The sequence below is a fragment of the Hordeum vulgare genome, chromosome 3H (assembly GCF_904849725.1).
Source record: "Hordeum vulgare subsp. vulgare chromosome 3H, MorexV3_pseudomolecules_assembly, whole genome shotgun sequence".
Classification (NCBI taxonomy): Eukaryota; Viridiplantae; Streptophyta; class Magnoliopsida; order Poales; family Poaceae; genus Hordeum; species Hordeum vulgare.
In genome coordinates, this window is record NC_058520.1 from 620,224,100 (window position 1) to 620,232,849 (window position 8,750).

An 8,750-nucleotide genomic window follows, 5' to 3' on the forward strand; every position below is an offset into this window, starting at 1 on the left:
TATTTTCATAATTAATAATTTTGACTATCCAAACTATTATCTATTTTGTTATTTTCAATTAAAAACTATGTTTATTAAATATTCTTTTTGCATATTTGAGAATTTGACAAAACTATGATAATGAAAAGTGTTTCAAATTGAATAAATAATGCAAAACTATTTTTTATTTTCATAATTAATAATTTTGACTATCCAAACTATTATCTATTTTGTTATTTTGACTTAATTTTTTATATTTCGTGCATTTACTTATTTTTTTAGCTAGTTGACCCTGAAATTGAAAAGCACTACAAATGAACTCTGAAAATGTTGAAACTTGGCATGCTATCATCATTTCACCCACATAGCATGTGTTAAAAAGTTGAGAGGGCTACGACAAAGACTGGATGCAGTTCGTGTACAAAACTATCAATCTCTCTCGAAGTAGCAGGGTTTTGAACGAGAACTCATCTCTTACAAAGGGATTTCATTTTTTTAAAACTTATTTGAACTCCATACTTTTTGTGTGTTCAAAATGCACCATTCAAAGGCACATCACAGAATTTCAACAATTTCTGACTTCATTTGTTATATTTCGTGCATTTACTTATTTTTTTGAGCTAGTTGACCCTGAAATTGAAAAGCACTACAAATGAACTCTGAAAATGTTGAAAGTTGGCATGCTATCATCATTTCACCCACATAGCATGTGTTAAAAAGTTGAGAGGGCTACGACAAAGACTGGATGCAGTTCGTGTACAAAACTATCAATCTCTCTCGAAGTAGCAGGGTTTTGAACGAGAACTCATCTCTTACAAAGGGATTTCATTTTTTTTAAACTTATTTGAACTCCATACTTTTTGTGTGTTCAAAATGCACCATTCAAAGGTACATCACAAAATTTCAACAATTTCTGACTTCATTTGTTATATTTCGTGCATTTACTTATTTGTTTTGAGCTAGTTGACCCTGAAATTGAAAAGCACTACAAATGAACTCAGGAAATCTTGAAAGTTGGCATACTATCATCATTTCACCCACATAGCATGTGTTAAAAAGTTGAGAGGGCTACGACAAAGACTGGATGCAGTTCGTGTACAAAACTGACAATCTCTCTCGAAGTAGCAGGATTTCGAATGAGAACTCATCTCTTACAAAGGGATTTCATTTTTTAAAACTTATTTGAACTCCATACTTTTTGTGTGTTCAAAATGCACCATTCAAAGGCACATCACAAAAATTCAACAATTTCTGACTTAATTTGGTATATTTCTTGCATTTACTTCTTTTTTTGAGCTAGTTGACCCTGAAATTGAAAAGCGCTACAAATGAACTCTGAAAATGTTGAAAGTTGGCATGCTATCATCATTTCACCCACATAGCATGTGTTAAAAAGTTGAGAGGGCTACGACAAAGACTGGATGCACTTTGTGTACAAAACTGACAATCTCTCTCGAAGTAGCAGGATTTCGAACGAGAACTCATCTCTTACAAAGGGATTTCATTTTTTTTACTTATTTGAACTCCATACTTTTTGTGTGTTCAAAATGCACCATTCAAAGGCACATCACAAAGGGAATTCTTCTTCTCTCATATATGGTGGACACTAGCTCACCTGATTTTTCAACCGTCGATGGTGGTCGCTACTCCTACTTCCCCTAGTGCATAACCAATATCTAGCACAAGGAGAAGAAGGAGAAGTGATTGTTTTAATCAAAAACAGATCTGTTACAAAAGGGATTTCATTTTTTTAACTTATTTGAACTGAAGACTTTTTGTATATATATGTGGTCGAAATGCATGATACCATGAAGTTAGAAAGGGCTAAACCATTCAAAAGTAGCAAATGAAGTTAGAAAGGGCTAAACCATTCAAATTTGGAAACTATAATGGCACAAACAGAAACTAGACATATATAAATTGGTCCAAGAAGTACATGATACTAGTCCAAACAGTACATAATAATAGCTACAATAGATATATATACAAGTGTTCGACGTTAAGAACACTACTCGTCTGAATCATCTGAATCAGAATGTCCACCTTCCTCGAGGGGATATAGGTGACGCTGGCCATAGTGGACGACTCGAATCTTGCGGTACAACTCGTATGAAACATATGCATCTTTTGCTGCATACTCAATGTTGATATCATCAAGTGGGCTCTTCTCCCAAAGTCTGTGCTGAGACCTTGGGAAATTGGTCTTCATATCAGCATATGAATCGTCGATCAAGGCAACTGCCATACGAGCCATCGAAGTCCTGTCATGTTGAAGCTTGAATATCGTTTGGATATCAACGAGGCAACCAGCTGGTATCTCAATACCGAAGCTGTGCCTCATCTTCAGCCTGTCGTTCCTTATGTCAACAGAAGCAAAAGTGACGCCGCTGCGAAGGCACTCCATGAGTCCTGGATAATGCTTGTCACTCCTGCAACAGAAACAAATTAAAATGGACCAAATGTTACATACTGCTGCAATAAGGAAACATGTTTCACTACAACTAAAGAGAAACTTATCTTTAGGATTCATATAGCACATATGCAATGGAACCTAGAGATAGATTATGAACCTACTACTGCAATAAGGAAACATGTTTTACTACAACTATTTGAAGGGAACCAACTATGATAGAAACAAATAAACTTATACGTGGAATTCACTATGATAGATTATGGACATTATGCATAATATGCAAACAAAAGAAAGCTTGTTAACTAGTAAATCCAAACTACAAACTAAGTCTTATCGGATTGACAAAATTCGATCCAATGTGAATTATAAATGAACACAAATAAATCAAATGTACTCCACACATACTACACTACTAAATCAAATGTACTACACTACTAAATCAAATGTACAAATACACAAAATCAAATGTACTACACTACTAAATCAAATGTACTACACTACTAAATCAAATGTACAAATACACAAAATCTACTACGCTACTTAATCAGATACACAAATACACAAAATCCATGTGAACATGGGAGTAGTGACCCTAGGGGAGGGATTATCTTGGATCAAAGAAAGCCTCAAAACTTACTTCGCCCATTGGAAGATCAAGACATGGGTTGCGAAGCATATTTGGATGACGGCAACACCACGTTGATCGGTCGTGTACTCCAGATCAAGCCCGAAGAACTTCTCATGATCCGGTACGTGGTTAAACCATCGTTCCTTCAACTGTTGAAGGAAAAAACGGCACCTCCGTGCTCAGGTTCGTGTACACGACAAGGAGCTTCGCCGCGCCATGCGCGACCACCTCACGAAAGATAGTTGGCATGGTGGAAGAAGAGAAGGGAAGAAGAGAGGAGAAGAACAGAGAGGGCGACGCGAGAGAGAAGAAGAACAGAGAGGGCGACGCGAGAGAGAAGAAGAACAGAAAAATGGCGACTGTACGCTTCGGTTCGTGCTTTTCATCGCCCGAAACGACGCGGGATGCAAACCATTTGGGCCATTAATCCCGGGTTGAGCCACCAACCGGGACTAAAGAGGTATACCAAACGGTTGCCACCACTACGGCAGGCCACGTGTTAGGCTTTTAGTCCCGGGTTCAACCACCAACCGGGACTAAAGAGGTATGCCAACGGTCGCCCCACTACGGCAGGCCACGTGTTAGTCCTTTAGTCCCGGGTTGAGCCACCAACCCAGACTAAAGAGGTATACCAACCGCCGCCACAACCACGGCATGCCACGTGTTAGGCCTTTAGTCCCGGGTTGAGCCACCAACCGGGACTAAAGGGGGATACGAACGGTTGCCACCACCACCGCCCGCCGCGTAGCCCTTTAGTCCCGGTTTGGGACACGAACCGGGACTAAAGGCTCCTTACGGCCCAGGACTAAAGCCTCGAGGGAGGCATTGAGAATTGGGGCGACGTGGTCGGGCCTTTAGTCCCGGCCCAGAGGCACTCCGGGACTAAATGGTCCAGGCCAAAGGCCCGTTTTCTACTAGTGCATGCAGGAGGCTCATGAAGACGAGCCCCCATGAGACGCCCGCGACGTGCTCCCTGGCCACGTCCACGGGCAGCACCCATCAGGGGAGGCGGGGTGGGCTGACACCGCGCGACAGGTGCTCCAACGGGATGCTGGCCAGCTCCATGATCGACGGTGGTCGGATGTTGAGTCGCGCGGGACTTGTGGATTTGAAGCGCCTCCACCTCTCCGCCTGGATCGGATCTGACGACTCCGCCTCCTGGATGGCCCAGAAGATGACGTCGTAGTCCATCCCTCCCTCATCGCCGGCGAATCGGCAACGCTCCGAGAACGAGCTGCTCCTGATGACCTCGACGCAGATCTCCGGCCACTTCTCTCTCAGCGGAAATCTCTCCCTCACCACATGTAGAATCTACTCCCGCGCCTCCGGCGAGTGCGAGTCTATCTGCGGGCGCCTCTCCACCGGCACCGCTTCCTGAATCACCACCGGCGCCGCTACCTGCGCCTGAGGACGCAAGCGGCGGATTCGCCTCCTCCGTCGCGGATTCGCCATCTGCGCGCCGAGAGGAGAGGTGGGGAGGAATGGGAAACGGTGGAGATCGAAACCCACCCGCGCGCTCGATATGGTGGGCGCAGTAACTACGGGGCGTGGGTAGGTGTGGGAGTGGACGGCCATTAATGGCAGCCGCGGCACGCGTGTCGCCAGACGTGTCGGCCGTCGGCTCTAGTTTTCTCATTTTATTTTGTACTGTAAAACATTGTATAGACTGTAGAATATAAATCCATTCGTTAACATTTAAAATATTCGAGAATTGGTCGCAGTAACTACGTGATTCCACGATGGCGCCCGGAAGCACAGTCTGATATTTTTGTGCAGTAAAAAGAAAATATTGTGAACATAAGTTTTTCTTAAGGTTTTTCAAGATCATAAGTTTTTTTTCGTAAAACATAGGGTAGTATTGTTGCATGGGCGATATACTGAAGCAAAGCAGGCCAAGATATTTGGTTGGGTGATAAAGAAAAGGCCCATTACAATCATCACAATGGCTCTACGTATGGATCGAGGGTTAGAGTTAGAGACGACGGCGCCTCATCACAATCGCTCAACGTACGTGTACGTGCTCCGGCTGGCTGATCCGATCCACCTCGGCAACGCCAAGGGTGCGCCGTCGATGGAGGACGACCTCTTCTCCGAAGTCAGGGAGAACCTGGCGAGCTTCCCGGAGGCAGGGGCGCTGAGCCCATTGGATCTGGAGGCGGCGGTGGGCCGGATCATGTCGCTCTCCGACCCCTCAACGCCGGCGCCGTCTCCGGCACAGGCATGGTCCGGCTGTCGGACGAGGACATTGCCGTGTTCATGTACCACAAGGAGACGGAGGCCCCCAACGGGGTGGATCGAGGAGCGGAGGCGGCAGCTGGATGAGCAATGCCGTCTCCCCACAGCTAAGATGAAGGCTGACGGAGAAGACAGCCTCCGGGTGTTGCTGGCCAAGATCAGGGTGGACCTCATCGCCAGGGGCTACGTCGACGTCCCGCTGGAATTCCTGCAGGCTCAGATGGAGCAAGGGACAACAGCCGGAGATGTCTGCATTGACGGGGATCGGTAGTCGATGAAGAAGATGATGAAGGCCTTGCAAAAGATATATAATGCACTCTCTAACACCTACATATTATCTTTAAATGTATATATACGCTATGTATGCATCGCTAATTTATGAAGGGATCAACATATTTTATCCAGCACCTATGTCTTTGTATACATCCACTTGAGTATATATATAGATTTGTCTTGCAAGCTTCATCCTCTGTCAAGAAGCATGCATTACTCTTGCTTTGCCTTCGGAATTATAGTCATGCATTACTATATGCTACGTTTATAGTTTGGATCTTGTCCATCACATCATTCTTCAATGATGTGATCTCCTAATGTAGGCATATATTCCGTATGTAGTCATACGTGCTTAGGAAAAAGAATTTTCATGACATCTATTGTCCATCCCTCCCGTGGCAGCGGGGTCCTAATGGAAACTACGAGATATTACGGTTCTCCTTTTAATAAAGAACCGAACAAACACATTAACACTTGGTGAATACATGAACTCCTCATACTATGGTCATTTCCAGGAGTGGTTCTGGCTATTGTCACTCCGGGGCTGCCGAGTCATAACACATAGTAGGTGACTACAACTTGCAAGATAGGATCTAAAACACACATATATTGGCGACAACATATTAGGTTCAGATCTGAAATCATGACACTCGGACCCTAGTGACAAGCATTAAGCATAGCATAGCCAAGTAGTAGCAACATCAATCTAGAACATAGTGGATACTAGGGATCAATCCCCGTCAAAACTAACTCGATTACATGATAGATCTCATCCAACTCATCACCGTACAAGAAGCCTACGATGAGATTACTCACGAACGATGAAGAGCATTATGGAATTGTCGATGGAGGAAGGTTGATGATGACGATCTCCCCTCTCCGGAGCCCGAAACGGACTCCAGATCTGCCCTCCAGATGAAGAACAGGAGGTGGCGGCGCCTCCGTATCGTAAAACGCAATGAAACATTCTCTCTGATTTTCTTCCGGGCGAGACGGAATAAATAGAGCTGAGTTTGGGAGCGGTGGTGCCACGTGGGCCCCACAAGCCCTCACGGCGCGGCCTAGGGGGGTGGCCGCGGACTGTGGGGTTTGTGGCCCACTGGTCCACCTCCTCCGGTGGATCTTTGTGCAGATATTTTTCATTTATTCTAGAAAAAATCTCCGTAAATTTTCAGGACATTCCGAGAACTTTTATTTCTGCACAAAAATAACACCATGACAATTCTGCTGAAAACAACGTCAGTCCGGGTTAGTTCCATTCAAATAATGCAAATTAGAGTTTAAAACAAGGGCAAAAGAGTTCGGAAAAGTAGATACGACGAAGACGTATCACCCCGCTATATATGAGAGGCCTAGGATACAAGTGTCCTATTTGGACACGACTCCGTATCCTATCTAAAAACAATACAACTACAAGTCCAATTGTAACCTACCTTGTACATAATATTCGACACAACTCTAACAAACTCCACCTTGGTGAATATTCTTCACCACCTTGAATTTGTCCATGCGTCAAACTTCCATGCACATCGGACTTGAGCTTATTCCATGTGCACCGCTACTACTCCAAAGACTCCATGTGACTTCACTTGCAACTTGTAGTTCCTTCTTTTTCTGACCATAGTCAACGCTCGAACGAAATTAAGCTCCACATTACTCTAGTTGCGCTCGCAACTTTCAGAGTATCCAACACCATCACACGTCGATCACTGACCTGCGTGAAAGTGAACAATTCATATTGGGTGTCGCACATAAGAGTTACCTGAACTCAACATCACCGCTCTTCCTTGACCGTCCGTCTAAAACTTGAAGGAATTTTACCATTGCTTGTATTCATCTCGAATCAAATTGGCAGTTTGTCTCACCACATGTATGACCACCAGAGCCCTGGCCCGTCTCCATGTCCTGTGCGTACCGCACACCTCGCCGCTATTACCGCGTCGAGCCTCCGTTGTCCGGTCGAGTCTCAAGGGTCGCGAACCCACACCACTCAACCCCCACTGCAGAGTACCACCGATCATCACCGACCGATGACGAGTATCACGTTTCCATCAGACCACCGAACTCCAGTCCGAACCACGTGTCACTCGCTTTCCCCCGCTGAATAGGCTTTGACTCTTTGTCGACTTACATCGTAGCCCCTCAATCTAGCTCTACCTTCAACATGACTCCATGGTAGATAATCAGTCCACCCCTTGCGCCCCATCGACTTCAAGCTCACATGTACACCGTCTTGAATCAACCCCGCGCCATAGTCTTGTCGAAGCCACACAAGCCCTAGAGCCTGCGCCGTGTGTTTCCACGTCCAGAAGTCGATCACCATCATCATCACGTTCCTATGTCGTCGTCTCCGATCCTACCACCGTCTTCTGTACCAACCGACTCGCGTCGATCCGTCAGACTATCCAGTCCGACCCAATCGAATTTCCATCCATCATATGATAATTTCATCTTAGCCGGCATGACTTCCAGCAACGCCTTCAAGCATCTTTTTGTGCCTACAAGCTTTCACCCATGTCTGCCATAACCCAAGGTTTTCAGTTCCATCGAATTTCTTCACCTCAAACCTGATACCCGTTGACGTCATGGTTCTTTGTACAGCTGACCCTGCAAAAAATTAACTGAGCTTTCCACGCAATGCCCGGAGCAGACGACTAGCCTCCGTGTACAAATAGCAATTTCCAACCAAAACAACTTACTGGTCTTCACGTGTATAGCTCACTAGCACAACTCCCGAAGCTAGCTAATTAATTACTCTCTTAAATCTTTGCCTTCCCGATGAACATATCCCTTGCTGAATTTCTTTTTCCCTTGATTGATCTGCCTTGTGCCTCTCCGTGTCATATGAGGAGTCGATCTTTCTTTTGTTTTCAAAACAAATCTCAACTATACGCAGCAGCTCACACACGAAACATTAAAAGTGCCGTGCGTGTCCCTCGGCCGCACGACTCGGTCGGCTCACCTAGCTGGCTTCACGCGCGCATATCGTTGAGATTTGTTTTAACATTAAAAGAAGTTCGACTACGGACGCTTCTTCCCGTGACACCGTCACAATACCGCACCTTGGGCACCGGCACACGACGCCGGCTCCCCCTGCACGCCTGTGTTATTATGTCGGCATAGGCTACATCATGTGTCTAGCCCCCGCTATCAGGGGCGGACCTAGAAACTATTTTAAGTGGGGGCAAACAATAGGAGTGGGGGCACACTTTGTACAAATTT